The sequence below is a fragment of the Lepus europaeus genome, chromosome 20 (genome assembly GCF_033115175.1).
Source record: "Lepus europaeus isolate LE1 chromosome 20, mLepTim1.pri, whole genome shotgun sequence".
Lineage (NCBI taxonomy): Eukaryota > Metazoa > Chordata > Mammalia > Lagomorpha > Leporidae > Lepus > Lepus europaeus.
Genome location: NC_084846.1, coordinates 17,101,836 through 17,118,263, shown reverse-complemented (window position 1 = coordinate 17,118,263; position 16,428 = coordinate 17,101,836).

The following is a 16,428-nucleotide window of genomic DNA, read 5'->3' as shown; positions in this document are numbered from 1 at the left end:
ATCCTTTTTAAATAAATATTTGTTTTATTTATTTGAAAGGCAGAGTACACACACACACACACAGAGAGAGAGAGAGAGAGATCTTCCATTTGCTGGTTCACTCCCAAATGACTGCAATGGCAAGGACTGGGCCGGACCAAAGCCAGGAGCCAGGAGCTTCTTATGGGTCTCCCACATGGGTGCAGGGGTTCAAGGACTTGGACCATCCTCTACTGCTGCCCTAGGTGCATTAACAGGGAGTTGGATCAGAAGAGGAGCAGCTGGGATTTGAACCAGCACCCATATGGAATGCTGGTATCACAGGTGGTAACTATGCCCACTAGGCCACAGTGCTGACCCCGAAGATTGTTTTTAAATGAATTTAGTAATGAAGTAGTAATCTCTGCAGTTATATATCAGGTCTAATTTTAATATACCTTTAAAAATATTTACATAACATTGAACTATACAAAGTAACAAATTAACTTGCATATTTGTCTGTAAAAAATGACAGTTGATTTATTTTGGGTAAACAAGCAAAGAGGAAAGAATAGTTAACCTTCTACTTGGCTACAAAATTCCACCAAGTTCACAATGAATTTATTGTCTGTCTAATGCAAGAGAGAGAAGACTCATTGGGAATTATAATCCTGCATTTCTAAAATGTCATTTAGATTTGCCAATATCTGAAAGTAAAGCTTCATATCCCTGTACAAGACAATGATATTGAGACAAACAGAGGCCCACTGTTTTCCTTAAACCTGTGTCCTTGAAACCCAGAGAGAAAAGTTGGCAACTCTGCTGCAAAAGTGCATTAGAATACTGGCAATTAAGTCACTCAAAGCTGGGAATGCAGTGCAAGCCAACTGATACAGTAGGACACTACTCTTCTCTGGAATAACAAGTGTGACCAAAGCAGGAAATGCCCCCGATGTACTGAAGAGGTCTCATTTCTCCCATGGATGGCTCCGTCATCCATGGGAGCTGAGAGACAGATGGAGAGAAAGTTTACTATTCTAGAAAATGGATTCATCCATATTTGGGGAACCTCTAGTCGTGCCAGGAACTGAGTTCATATTTCTTGATTCTATAAATAAGCATCTCATCAAGAAAATTCCAAATTTGGGCACACCAAGTCCCATTTGTAAAGAATAAATTCTCCATGTTATGACCTTGAATGTGCACAACAGTTATGCACACACTAGAGAAGCTGACCTTGTTACAAGGTGGGTTTTGGTTCAACATATATCCATGGGGACATAAAATAAGGCCATGCCATTCAAAAGAGATCATTGAACTAGGATGCAGTAAGTATTGAAACCAAGGCTTTGCTTGTCCTGGGGGACAATTGATGTATAATGTAGCAGTCACAAAAGAAATCCTGGAAAGAGTGAGCACCACAACTTATATGAGATTGGAGTTAGAGTAATATTTCTGAACAAATCACTGGCCTTGAGACATAAATCAACAAAGAAAGAAAGGGATATCCCAGAAAGTGGAAACAGCAAAACTAGATGCCCTGGGAAGTCAAAAGCAGATGTTGCTGGCAGACAAAGTTCTATGCAGAGTTTAGTGAAAGGTGAGATCTGATTGACCAGCTGGTAATCTTGGATTCCTTCAAAAAGGCCATGCAGGCTGGCATTGTGGCTTTGCAGGTGAAGCCGATGCCAGCAACTCTGGCATCCCATGTAGGTGCTGGTCTGAGTCGCAGCTGCTCCACTTTCAATTCAGCTCCCTGCAGATGCACCTGGGAAAATCAGTGAAAGAAGGCCCAAGTAGTGAGGACCCTGTCATCCATGTGGGAGACCCAGATGAAGTTCCAGGTTCTTGGCTTTACCCTGGCCCAGTCCTGGGTATTGCAGCCACCTGAGGAGTGAGCCAGCAAAGGGAAGGTATATCTCTGTCTCTCATTCTCTTGCTCTGTAACTCTGCCCTTAAAATAAAATAATTTTTTTTAAAAAGGCCATTACACATTAGCCATGACCAGTGGGAGAATCAGAGTTAACCAAAAGCCTTCCCTTTGAAAATCTATCCACTGACAATGCTATATTGTCGCCAATTGTCATAGCTTACCTGTGTGGAACTAGAACTAGAGGTTCTTAAGCTTAGAGCCAGCATTGTAGAAAGAACATCGAGTCTTGGATGATACAACAGGAGACCAGTGTGCAGGGCCCTGGTTCAAAGGGCATTGCTGCCTAGACCATCCTGCTGGCTATCACCATGTTGAGCTCTGCAAATGAATACCACAGACAATCAACTCAGGTTTTATAAGATACTATTCCCAGAAAACCCCTGGTCAAAGAAGGACTGTACTATATTCCCTACCAGGTGATAAAATTCATGTAGGTAGAAGTTATGGATACTTTGCCCACCATTGTATTACCAGTACTTAAACCAATATCCAGCATAGCACAGGGACTCAAGAAAATGTTACTGAGTGAATGAAGGAGTCAGAGACTTCCTATGTGAATTTAGCTTGACACTGAAGGATCAGTAGGAGACAGCATGGCCACATCAAGAACTTAACCACAGGCAAATGCCTGGAAGTGAGGAACAGTAACGGATGGCGGACTCATGAGGACAGTATGGATGCAGTGGCTGGCGGCATTTTAGCACAGGCAAACGTGCTCCAATAAACTCTATGCGAAAAGAGTAGAGGGGTTCAGCAGGGAACAAAGCAGCCCTGCTGCTCTGGTGTTGGATGGAAGGCTCACAGAGGGACTGAAAACAGCGAGCTCCTTGTCTTCACAGATGATGATTTCTCCTGCCAAAGTTGGTGGTCCAGGCACAGAGTACAGAGGCACTTTCAATTGATTTAAACCTGTTCTACTGCTCTTTACACTTAAAATGCTGAGAAGAGATTACCAGAAGCATTTATACTTGGAAATAGATTAATATCATCTATTTTCAATTGATAAAATAATTCAATGGGAAAGTAAATTCTCTTCATGCACAATTTATTAAAAATAAGTTTTCAGGGATGAGATGTACTTTATTAAAGAATTTGAGATTTCCTTTTGGTTTTACTTCATTTATTTTAGCCAATCAGTTTATTTCTTGGAATACGTGGTCTCCATATTCCTGAAAAAATAGTTGGAGTGCTGTTGTATATGGTAGATACAATAAAAGGAGAGGTAAATGTCTCTTGGGGTATAATTAATCAATGCAACATTTCGAATCTTAAAAAGTACTTTTATAATGTGAAGACAGACATTGCATTATGTAATATGTACATAAAGGTTTTATGTCTTTTTATGTAAGTATACTTGCACTTTAATACTTTTAAAAATGTTGTTCTGTGGCTTACTCATAACACAAGATTTAATGGTGAATTAATCATTTGTACACCAAGGGAATATGGCTTGATCGATATCAGAAATATAGTCCTTACTGAAGCAAGGCTTTGGTAAGTACACTTTGAATAAAGCCCTTATATGAACTGAGTCATATTTCTTATAATGTTCAACCAATAAACATTAGATTTGGTTTGTAATAAGAGTGATCTCAGGATCATATCTGACCAGCCTAACCCAGATGTGCCCATCTATACATCCGTATCTATGCAATAAGCACATCTAATACATTATTAACACAGGTTGGAAATAATAATGGACCAAGAATTAATTTTTTATGTGCAATGTGAATCCTCACTCTTATACCTCCAAGAAGAAAATGAATTTTTCTAAGCCAGAAGAGGTTGAAGGCGAAACTAAGGATATATGTGTGTGTATGTATGTATGTATGTGTATAAATATAATTTCAAACAATTCATTGGGTAAATAGAATTTCTAATGTGACTAACAATAGTTACTTTTACAAATGTGTATTAGACGGAACAACAAACAAAAAAGAGCCATCATATTAACAACAGTTTGCTTTTGGAGTTATTCACTACCTTGTGCTTTATTGCATATCATCTTTCTGATACGGTATCCATTTGACAAGTTTCTTAAAGGAACCAGTAAAGATGTTGGAAGCAAACCAAACTATTTACTGATACAGCTTCCTATTTTTAACCTTATTTTGACAAAAATTTAGTGTGTTACTGTATTTTGCAAACCTTTGGCTCTACTCCTTATCCATAAGGCAAGTCCATGACATCATCAGCACCAGAGAGAGGATTTCTTGAAGCAGGGTTCAGGCTTTGCTTATGGAACTGTTAATTATCACCATTTCCCAAATGTGGAGTAAATCCCCCCCCACATACATATAAACTAGGGAAATTCCTCCTTTTTGTATGTTGCTGAGAGTCTTCAGCTGTTACTCAGCACAAACCTGAGAATGCTTCACCACGACAGCACAGGTTACATGGTGCACCGAGAGATAAGGCTTTGTCTGCACCCCATTACATGCTGTCAGTACTTTGGAAAATGAGTGGAATAGTTCAAGTCCCTTAGAAGGATTCAGTGAATGCCTCCGAATGTTTCATCATTTAGAAGTACAGAGTGGAAAATCCAAGATGTGTGCTAATTTTCTATCATTTTTGTTTGACCTACTTTGTAAAGCCCTCATACTCTTTTTGGGGGAGTTCAGTTATCATCAAAGTGCCATATACGGGTGTCTTCAAAAAGTTTGTGAAAATGCATACTATGAAAAACTGTGCATGGATTTAAAAATGCTTTACACCGAAAACAAACCCCTCTAATGTCCATTTTCCAAGAATATTTCGAAATACTCTTGTGTGAGCATGCTCTCAGAAACAGGATTCTGACAGTCTGTTGAGTGTGCAAGTCACTTATGAACACTGGGCACCGTTCTGGTGCACAGAGATTACCTTAATACTTAATTTAAGTAGCTTAGTCACTTGCTAGCTGTGTAATCTTATACAAGTGACAGATTGTCTCCTTAACCAAACCCCAGGTTCTTTTGTGTTGTCTTCTCGATCTGTCCTCAACCTTGTGTTCGGTTCTAACAGCTCAAGGCTAAGTCCCTGAGATGACCTCACCCCCATTTAGAGTGCTTTGCAGGAGGAAACCCACAGGCTGCCGGAAGACTCTGCTGTGGATTCCCACCAACACCCAAGGACTGGGCTCTGTCTCCCAGCCTCTGTGGGAGGATAGAATCTTTTTTTTTTTTTAAACTTTTATTTAATGAACATAAATTTCCAAAGTACAGCTTATGGGTTACAATGGCTTCCCCCCTCCCATAACTTCCCTCCCGCCCGCAACCCTCCCCTTTCCCACTCCCTTTCCCCTTCCATTCACATCAAAATTCATTTTCAATTCTCTTTGTATACAGAAGATCAGTTTAGTATATATTAGGTAAAGATTTCAACATTTTGCCCATATAGCAACATAAAGTGAAAAAAACTACCATTGGATTACTAATTATAGCATTAAATAGCAATGTACAGCACATTAAAGACAGAGAACCTACATAATTTTTTTTCAAATTAATTAATTTTCTATGCCATTTCCATTTTAACACCAGGTTGTTTTTTTTTTTCATTTCCAATTCTCTTTATATACAGAAGATCAATTCAGTATATAATTAGTAAAGACCTCATCAGTTTGTGCCCACACAGAAACGCAAAGTATAAAAATACTGTTTCAGTACTAGTTATAGCATCAGTTCGCTTTAGACGACACATTAGGGACAGATCCCACATGGGGTGTAAGTACACAGTGACTCCTGTTGCTGATTTAACAATTTGACACTCCTGTTCATGGCGTCAGTAATCTCCCTAGGCTCTAGTCATGAGTTGCCAGGGCTATGGAAGCCTTTAGAGTTCGCTGACTTTGATCTTATTCTGATAGGGTCATAGTCAAAGTGGAAGTTCTCTCCTCCCTTCGGAGAAGGGTACCTCCTTCTTTGATGGCCCCGTTCTTTCCACTGGGATCTCACTCACAGAGATCATTCATTTAGGTCTTTTTTTTTTTTTTCCATGATATCTTGGCTTTCCATGCCTGCTATACTCTCATGGGCTCTTCCGCCAGATCCGAATGCCTTGAGGGCTGATTCTGAGGCCAGAGTGTTGTTTAGGACATCTGCCATTCTATGAGTCTGCTGTGTATCCCACTTCCCATGTTGGATCTTTCTCTCCCTTTTTGATTCTATCAGTTAGTATTAGCAGATACTTGTCTTGTTTGTGTGATCTCTTTGACTCTTAGACCTATCAGAGCTATCAATTGTGAGCTGAAATTGATCACTTGGACTAGTGCGATGGCATTGGTACATGCCATCTTGATGGGATTGTGTTGGAATCCCCTGGCACATTTCTAACTCCACCATTTGCGGCCAGTCCGATTGAGCATGTTCCAAATTGTTCATCTGGGAGGATAGAATCTTAACTCTGCTAATTGCCAGGGAGCAGACCCAGCTGGCCAGTTCCATTTGCATTGACTAACCCTTTGTAAATTTTCACTTCCCTGATTCTACAGAGCTACCAGTCACACCTCCTTCCCGTCCACTCTTTCTCAGCTGCCTCTGTACAATCAAAGCTGAGCTCTGTTCACAGGGGTCTCTTTTTCTCCTGTTGCAATACTTAGTACTGATTAAAGGCCCAGCTCTCTTTAACTAGTGTCCGGCATTGCTGAACTCTGTGACAAGCTGCTGCTGAACCGCGTGGAGACTCTGCTGCCTCATTTGTAGGCTGCAGATAGCCACTGTCAGAATCAGGCTTCACAGGAGTGTTGAGAGGATGAGATTACCTATGCCATAGACTTTGCACCCATTCGAACAAAAATTAACTATTATTCTTCAGTTGTATTACTTTTTATTTAATTTGTGGTGGTGTCTTTTATCTGACGATAACAAGTTCCCTGAAGCAAAAGATAAATCTTTAGATAAAAATCCCAGTCACTGCAACTCTGTTGAGTTCACCAGATCCTCAAGAAACCTTGCAAAGTACATGTAGGTTCTAAGATAGCCCTACTACAATATCTTTTAACTCATCAGTTAATATAAACTCAAAAGTACCTGATAGTAAGGAAAAAAAAAAACTTCTATATATGTTTTCATTTGTTGATTTTATAAAATATTTCATTATTGAATAAAGTTTGAATATATTCAAAATGTACAATGTGATGATCTGATATACAAAGGATCTTCAAAAAGTTAATCGAAAATGTGTATTTTAGGAAAAATATGCATGATTTTCAATTTTTCTTTTAAAAATTTGATGGCCAGTTCACACTCTCCAAATGTGTGTACTGTACCCACTGGGGCTAGGCCAGGCTGAAGCCAAGGAACCCAGGAGTGAACTTAGATATCCCACATGAGAGGCAGGGACCAACTACCACCTAAAGTATGCACGGGCAGGAAGCTGGAATTGGGAGAGGAGCCAGAACACAAACCCAGGCACTTAGATATGGCATGTGGGTGTCCCAAGCCGCATCTTACCTGCTGAGCCAAGCACTCACCACTGCATCTCAATTTTTTTTCACAAAATAAGCTTTTTTTAATCTATTTGTTCACAAACTTTTAAAAGTTCCCTTGTGTACATTTTGGACTGATGACCACGATCAAATTAATAACACATTCACCACCCCCGCTACGGAACATGCAATCCCCAGAATGTGTCCCTCTTGAGCAACATCTCCCCATCTCCTCCACCCCTGGCCTCTGTCGACCACCACTCTCCTATGCATTCAGCCTTTTACATTCCACACGTGAGTACTGGTCTCTCTGTTCACCTGTTTCACCTAGCATGTTCTCCAGGCTCTTTCATGCTATTGAAAAAAGCAGTATTTCTTTCTAATTTTGGCTGAATAACAGTGCATTTCACAGATGCACCACTATTTTTTTAATCTATTCATCCATTGATGATTGCTTAGGTTGTTTGCAAATCTTGGTGATTGTGAATAGATTTTTAAAAAGGTTTTATTTATTTTAAAGTCAGAGTTCCAGAGAGAGAGAGGGAGGGAGAGAGAGAGAGAGAAAGAGAGAGATCGTCCATCCATTGATACACTCCCTAAATGGCCACCATGACTGTGGCTGGATCAGGCTGAAGCCAGGAACCTTGGTATCCGTCTGGATTTCCCACGTGGATGCCAGGGACCCAAGCACTTGGACCAATTTCCACTCTTTCACAGGTATATTAACGGGGAGTTGGTTTGGAAGTAGAGCAGCCAGGATTTGAATCAGCACACATACGGGATGTCTGGATTGCATATGGCAGCTTAATTTTGCGAATAAATGTAAATATTTTTAAGATTTATCTTTCTTTGAAAGGCAGAGTGACACATACACACACATACACATACACACACACAGATGGAATCTTCCATGCACTGGCTCACTCCCCAAATGGCCATGATGGCTAGGGCTGAGCCAGGCTCCATCTGGTCTCCCACCTGGATGGCAGGGTCCCAAGCACTTGAGTCATCAGCAGCTGTTTTTCCATGTGCCTTAGCAAGGAGCTGGATTGGAAGTGGAGCAGCCAGGACTTGAATGGGTGCTCGGATATGGGGACAACAGTATCACAAGCAGCAGCTTCCCCTGCTGAACCACAGTTCTGGCCCTGGCTATTGTGAATAATGCTGCAATAAACATGAGAGTGAAAGTATACCTTCTGATACTTAATGGAAATTCTGGGTTGTATGACAGTTTATTTTTAATTTTTGAGGAATCTCCATACCATTTTCCAAAAGGCTGTGCTAATTTACATTCCCATCAGTAATGTACAACAATTCTCTTTTCTCCATACGTCTGACCCAAACTGGTTGTTTCTTGTCTTTTTAATAACTATTCTAGCAGTTGTGAGGAGATATCTTAACTTTTTAATTCATTTTCAAAATTTCCTTCACAATTTATGGTCTTTCATGGCTCATATTAATTTTAGGATATTTTTCTGCTTGAAAAATGCCATCAGAATTTTGATATGGGTAATATGGACATCTTAACAGTACTAATTACTATATTCATGTACATGGTATACTTTTCCGTTTGTATTTTCTTCAAATTCTTTCATTACCATTTATGATTTTCCAATGCACATTTTTTCCATTCTTTAGTTCTAAAATTTCAGTTTTAGATGCTATTGTAAATGAAATCATTTTATTTTTGTAAAGATTTACTTGTTTATTTGAAAGGCAGAGTGACAGAGAGAGGGAAAGTGAGTAGGGGATGGAGGAGAAGTAGAGAGAGAGAGAAAGAGAGAGTCATCCATCTCCTGGTTCACTTCTCAAATGGCTACAACTGCCAGGTTTGGGTCAGGGTGAAGTCAGGAGCCAGAACTCCATCCAGATCCCCAGTTTGGGTGGCAGGGGCTCCAGTTCTTGAACCATCTTCTGCCACTTTCCCATGCAAGTTAGCAGGAAAATGGATTAGAAGTGGAATAGCCCAGACTCAAACCAGCATTCCAGTATGGTGCAACAGTGTCTCACATGGCAGCTTAATCAGTTGTGCCACAGGACAGTCTCTCATTTTCTTAAATTCTTTTTCACACAGGTCTCTGTTACTTTACAGTACACAACTTTTGTAGGTTGATTTGTATCTGGCACAACTTTACCTAATTTATTAATTCTAACACTTATTTTGTTTCTTTTTGAGGCCATCTTTTTTTTTATATATATATACAAGATAATCACTTTTTCAAACACAGACAATTTAACTTCTTCCTTTACAATTTGGACCCCTTTTATTTTGCTTTCTTGCCTGCTGGCTCTGGCTGGGATGTCCAGAGTTGTGTGATGTAGAAGTGCCAAGAGTGGGCACCCTTGCCTGTTCCCGGTCTTAGGGGAAACACTTTAGTCTTTCACCACTGAGAACAACAGTAGCATGGGCTTCTCATACAGTTTTTTACTATGCTCGAGTAAATTCCTTCTATCCTTAATTTGCTGCATTTTTATCATGAAGGGATGTTGAACTGTGTCAAATGCTTTTCCTGACACTGCTGAGATGATCATGCGATGTTTATCCTTAATTCTGCTGATACAGTGTGTGTATCAATTGATTTGTACTTATTGAACCATTTCTGAATCCAAAGAAGAAGTCTCAATTTGCTATATGCTGTGGAATTGGGTTCACTGGGTTTTTTTTTTATGGTTTTTGCATTTATAATCATGAGGGATATTGTTCTCTAATATTCTTTTTTTTTGTGGTGTCTTTATTTGATTTGGTATGTGGGTAACACTGGCCTCCTCAAATAAGTTTGGAAGTTTTTCCTTCTTTACAGCTTCTAGGAAGAATTTAGGAAAAATTGGCATTTGTTTCTTAAATGTTGGAATAAGTCATCAGAGAAGCTATCAGGGTCTGAAATTTTTCTTGTAAGGATTTGACTGTGGATTCAACCTCCTTATTTGTTATTTGGCCTTGGTATGTCATCTGTTTCTAGAATTTATCCATTTTTTCCCTAGGTTATCCAATTGTTGGTATATAATTGTTCATATTAGTCTCTTATGATCCCTTACATTTCTTTGATGTCCATTGGTATGTTTCTGCATTATTTTCTGATTGTATTTGAATCCTCCCTCTTATTTCTCAATTAGTTTAGTTATCTTTTCAACTTTGCTGATGTTTTCAGAAAACTCACTTTTAACTTTGCTGATCTTCTTTCTCCTTTCTTGCCTCTATTTCATTTGTTCCCTACTATTTATTGTTCCTGATCTTGGGCCTAATTTGTTCTTTTTCAGTTCCTTGAAGTGTAGCATTATGCTGTCTTTTCTTTTCCCCCTTAACATAGACATTAATTACTATAAAATTTCCTCTTAGCACTATTTTGCTGTATCCTAAGTTTGGGTATATAATGTTTCCATTTTCATTTGTCTCAATAAGTTTTTGAAATTTCCCTTTAGAAGTACTATTTGACTAATTTATGTTTCAGGTATGTGTGTTTTTTTTAATTTTCACATGTATGTGAATTTTCCAAAATTCCTCCTATTATTTACTTACATTTTTGTACCATTGTAGTCATAAAAAGCATTTGAGGCTATTTCGATTTTCTGAAATTTGTTAAGATTTTTATTGTGATCCAATACTTGATCTATGCTGGATAATGTACTATGCACTTGATAAAAATGCATATTCTATATTCTGGTTGCAATGTTCTGTTTAAAACTGTAAGAGCTATTTTGCCTATAGTGCTGTTGAGGTCTGTTCCTCCCTTATTAATTTTTTGTCTCATGATCTACCTATTATTAACCAAGTTTACTATACCCAGCAAAACTGTCCTCCAGGAATGAAAGAGAGATGGACATTCTTAAATGAAAGCCGTACAATTCATCACATTACAAGAAATGCCAAGGGAATTCATGGAGTTGAAATTAAAAAGTTGCAAACTAACATGATACATTCCAGAGTATAAAATTCACTGGTGACTCAGAATACACTAACAGTGTAATGGTGGTGTGTAAATCACATTTTACTCTACTACAAAAGCTTAAAAGTAGGTATTAAAAATAACTATACCTACAATAACAAATTAATTGATATGCAAAACAAGAAGATGTAATAGCAATAGCATAACATGTGAAGGAAGGAAGAAGTAAAAGTTAAGATTTTTGTATGAGATTGAAGTCATTGCCTTAAAACAGAATGTTATAACTATAAAATGTTATATTTAAGCTTTATGGTGGTGACAAAAAAGAAATGTTTAGTAGATACACAAAATATAAAGCATAAGGAATCAAAATATACCTCTACACAAATTCAACAAGTCATAAAAGGTGATAGCAAAATTGGAAGAAAGGAACAATGGAAAGAAGTAAACCATAAGAAAAATGCAATAGGGAACCCTACTTTTTGATGCCCTGTGCACATTTTTTCCACCAGATACATTTGAAAGTTATTCTAACACATTTTATTTTGATGACATTGACTACTATTGAAATATATTCATAGATTTATTTGAAGTAACTGAATAATTTCATCACGTATCTTCTCAAAGGAGAGGATTGAGCATGCTTCTCAACACATTTTTAAAAAGAGAATATTGTTTTTTTTTTAATAAAGATTGTATTTATTTATTTGAGAGATAGAGTTACAGACAGTGAGAGAAAGAGAGAGACAGACAGACAGACAGACAGAGAGAAAGGTCTTTCATCCTTTGGTTCATTCCCCAGGTGGCTGCAACGGCTGGAGCTGCGCCTATTCAAAGCCAGGAGCCAGAAACTTTTTCCTGGTCTCCCGTGTGGGTGCAGGGGCCCAAGCACTTGGGCCATCCTCCCTTGCTTTCCCAGGCCACAGCAGAGAGCTGTACTGGAAGAGGAGCAGCCGGGACAAGAATCGACACCCATATGGGATGCCGGCACCACAGGTGCTGGATCAACCTACTGCGCCACGGTGCCGGCCCCAAGAATATTGGTTCTTAATCATGAAATAATTTTGCAGCATTTTTCTTTAAAGAAAGATGCATTTTTGGCTCTTATGTATTATTATGTTTTCTGTGATCCTTGCTATTTGATTAAGTAAATTTTGTTCCCAAATAGAAAGTTACAACGCAAAAGTCTGTCCTATTTTTGGAAGAATATAACTGTTCTACATATTTAGTAAAACTAAAATTAAATCAATAAAAAGTCAAAACACTTAAAGTTGTGTTGTGGAAAGACTGAAGCAACTGAAAATTATGGTTCAAAATCTCTCTCATGAGTCTTGGCCAATATAAAAATTTTGAAATTCTTGCTCTAGGTAGAAGTAAACCAGAGGCTATAACCATGTGCTATTTAAGATGTGTTCTCCACACTTCTCTTTACTGATCCAAGAAGGAATCTAGAATGATTGTGGGACTAGCTTTTTCAGTCTGATTGATGTCAGTGATTTGCCTGGCCAATGATTATCTGTTTAATCATAAGGCTTTGTAATTCAATAATCATAAGATCAAGTAGATAAGAAAACTGACCAAGTAGAGAAAAGATGGACATTCGTTCAGTGAAAAATTATAATACAAATAATTCACAAATGATTTCACCTTAGAATATTTAAACACAATATTTATTCATTGATACCTATCCTTACATTACATGTACAGAAGCATAAAATGGGTGTGGCTTGCCCTACTAAAGAATTTGCAATTTCTGAACTATGCGTATTTTTTGATTGTGAGAATAACTAGTTTGCTTTTCCTAAAGAAATGGATCCCCACTTCCATGAGGGCCTATGTGCCTTCCTCCATCGATTTGAAACACTTGGCTCTTGAGTTTTCCAAACACAGTTTTGCTCTACCTTTATTCTCTTTGAATAAATTAAAATAATTAAAACTATATTAATTGAAACTCAAGTTTGGTGAGTCAAATGTCATTCTGCTTTTTAAAAATCTCATACGTGGGAAGGTGTTCACAGTTAGATATAACCAACTTAATTGCAAGAGTTTTAACCATTTCCTAGTTCCCTGTCTTCCAGCTGTTCAAAAAGGTGATTTAAGCCATTCAATTGCTATAGGTTTTGATTTTGGAAACCACTGAGTTCCACGACAGCCAACTTGTATCATCACTCACAAAACTCACTCAGCTTCACGACTGCAGTGAAGATACGACAAGGCTGTTTATCAGCAGGTAATAAGACAGATAATTTAACTGTACCAGCTCTAATTGGCCTAATTCACTAACTGACCTCTCACCACTTGATTCACTAGTACAATTGAGCTCTGATAAAGCCTTTAATTGTAAATTGCACACAGCTGTGAGCTGCTTCTCACGCTGGCACAAAAACACTATCATCGACTGTTTCATCTCCGCGACCTGCTAATTTGGAGCATATGTAACTGTTTTTAATGCTGAAGGCTTGACATACCACAAACAGCAGATGCTGCAGCTGCCCTGAGACGCTTTATTTAATTCAATTACGTCTTTTGGAGATATGTAAAAAAGCCAGGCAAGATGAGAGAGGGCAGGAGAATGTTACAAATGGAGCCCCTGGTAGAGGCCCAGGTGGCTCGATAGGCAAATGATTGGGTGAATGTCTAAATGATCTTTTTAATTGAGTAGACTGACGGCTAATCAGGGTCATGAAGTGTTATCACACTGATGAGCTGAGTGGAGCCCTGGGCTGCTCTGCAATTAATGCCGCTTTTGTGAAGGGAGAAAAAAGAAAGATAATGTATACCATCTGGCAATTGTTTATGATAACAGCAGCAGTTTGCTGCAAATTCAAGTTAAATGCTATTCATAACATTGCTTTTGCTGCCGCAGAGGGCAAGGACATGAATCTTGGGTCTTTGTCTGACTCCTCATTCTCCTGCTCAACCAAAACACTCATTTTCTTCCACGTGTGTTATTATTAATTATTTGGCTGCTCACTAACGTATGGCCTGAATGAGTCTCTGTTTGATATGCCAATAAAAAGTCCAGCCTATACTTCTTGGAATCCACTTCAGCTTTCATGCCAACATATCCTATTACAATAAAACAAAGCGACGTCTAAGTCACAGCCAAAACCCAGAGAAAACAAGTCAGCTTTTCTTTCTGTCCAAAAATCTTGCCTCTTGGCATCCCTAGGATTAAAGAGAAGGGACTGGAGTTCCTAACAGCAGTGACTAAATGTGGGAAGGGAGTTTTTTTTTTTTTTCCTTGCCTCTAGGAGATCGACATTTGAAAACTTTAAGGCAAATAACAATTATTCAATAAACATTTACTTTTTTCACTCTGTATGCTAAGGAAATGGGTATGTGAGGAGAATATAAAAATCGCTGTAGTCGTAAATGTAAGATGTTGATTTGCTTGTTAACAGGAGGGCTTGTCAGGCACTTCTGCACAGGTAAAAGGTATGCTTTTCATCATGAATCTTTGGCAAGACCAAAAGCCAAATAAGCAAGAAAGAGAGATTTCTAGTGAAAGCTTTAAAAAGCTCAACTATGGTTTTGGAAAAGAAGACAAGTGCCATTTCTTTGAAACGTGGCGACAAGACTTCTGTGTCACTCTCACTGCAAATTGTCAAAGCATGCACTAGTGCATGAAGTGAAGAGAATAAAGTGAGAAAATAAGGCAAACCTAAAATCAAGGCATTAACCTCAGAGTCCTAAAGCAAAGGCAAAGACATAAATACGGTTTACGCAGCCAATTCCATCATTTGGAACTTTGCTTAGTTGCCTTAAATACCGTTGAGATGGATGTTGGTCTCCTGGGTAATCCCCAAGTTGAAAGACAGGGTACTTTCTTCCTCCAGAGTCCACTTCCACAAAGAAAAAGCAGTCACCAAGTGATCTCTCAAGCATTTATGAGGCTTCCCAACTCCCGGCCTCTGGACTAAGCACGAGGACTACAGTGATAGCGAAGAAACAAAAACTATCATTAAGGAAGTGAAAAGTCATGACAGGAATGGCCATTACTGCTCATTGACCACGCAGCACCAATGGGGTAGCAGAGGCCGTGAGAGCTTCCAGAGGGAAACCCCACCACATATCTTGAACAGGGGCTTTGGGAAACAGTTTTGGAGAAGATGACCTCAGTGTTGAGTGATAGCTGTAAGATTCTGTAGGAGACTTCACAGACCTTCAAAGGTGGGAGGAATTGAAAAGAGTTGTTAGGGACCAGTGCTGTGGCATAGCGGGTAAAGCTGCTGCCTGCATATGGGTGCCGGTTCAAGTCCCAGCTGCTCCACTTCCAATCCAGCCCTCTGCTATGGCCTGGGAAATAGTAGAAGATGGCTCAGGTCCTTGGACCCCTGCACCTGCGTGAGTGACCCAGAGGAAGCTCCTGGCTCCTGGCTTTGGGTGGCACAGCTCTGGCTATTGCTGTCATCTGGGGAGTAAGCCAGAACGTGGAAGACTTCTCTCTCTCTCTCTCTCTCTCTCTGCCTCTCTGTAATCCTTTCAAATAAATAAATAAATCTTTTTTTAAAAATGTGTTATGTAGTAAATGTAATATGTAATAGGACAGGAAGGTCTTTCTGAGAAACACTGATGAGTGAGCATATTGATAGATTCATATAAATATAATGTGTATGTGATTTTTTCCAAAAATAATTTGTACCCAAGCCCTCAGCTGGCAGGGCTGAGGCTTCTGTCCCACAGCGAGCCTGAAGAGTAGTAGTGGGAGCTGGCGTCAGCCTAACGGCTAAGATGCCACTGGAGGAGGGCCCAGCTTTCATTCCAGCTCTGGGTCCTGATTCCAAACTCCTGCTAAGCAGACCCTGGGATGCAGCAGGTGATGGCTCAGCAGCTGAGTTCTGCCACCTGCAGATGGAATTCCTGGCTCCGGGCTTTGGAAGAACTTCAGGAGAGCAGTAGTGGACATAATTGTTGTCTGAGACGGAATTGTTACAGAAATGTACCAAGATTTAATTGTTTTCCTCTGTCAATTTATGACGCCCCCCCCAAGCTACATATTGGCATTTTCTATGTCTTTAGTTGCTACTAAAATGATTTCCATATGAAGATTGAAAACAGGTGATGATTGTTTGCCCAATGTTCACATAAGACATAACTGGTGGAAAGAGAGATCATTTTGTAGCTATGTAAAGATGTCTGCTTGCTTCAAGTGAGTTTTTCTTAATGCAATAATGCTCATTTTGGAGTGGGAAATATCACATTTGAATCCCCAAGATAATTAAGAAAAGATCAGGGATACCATTGTA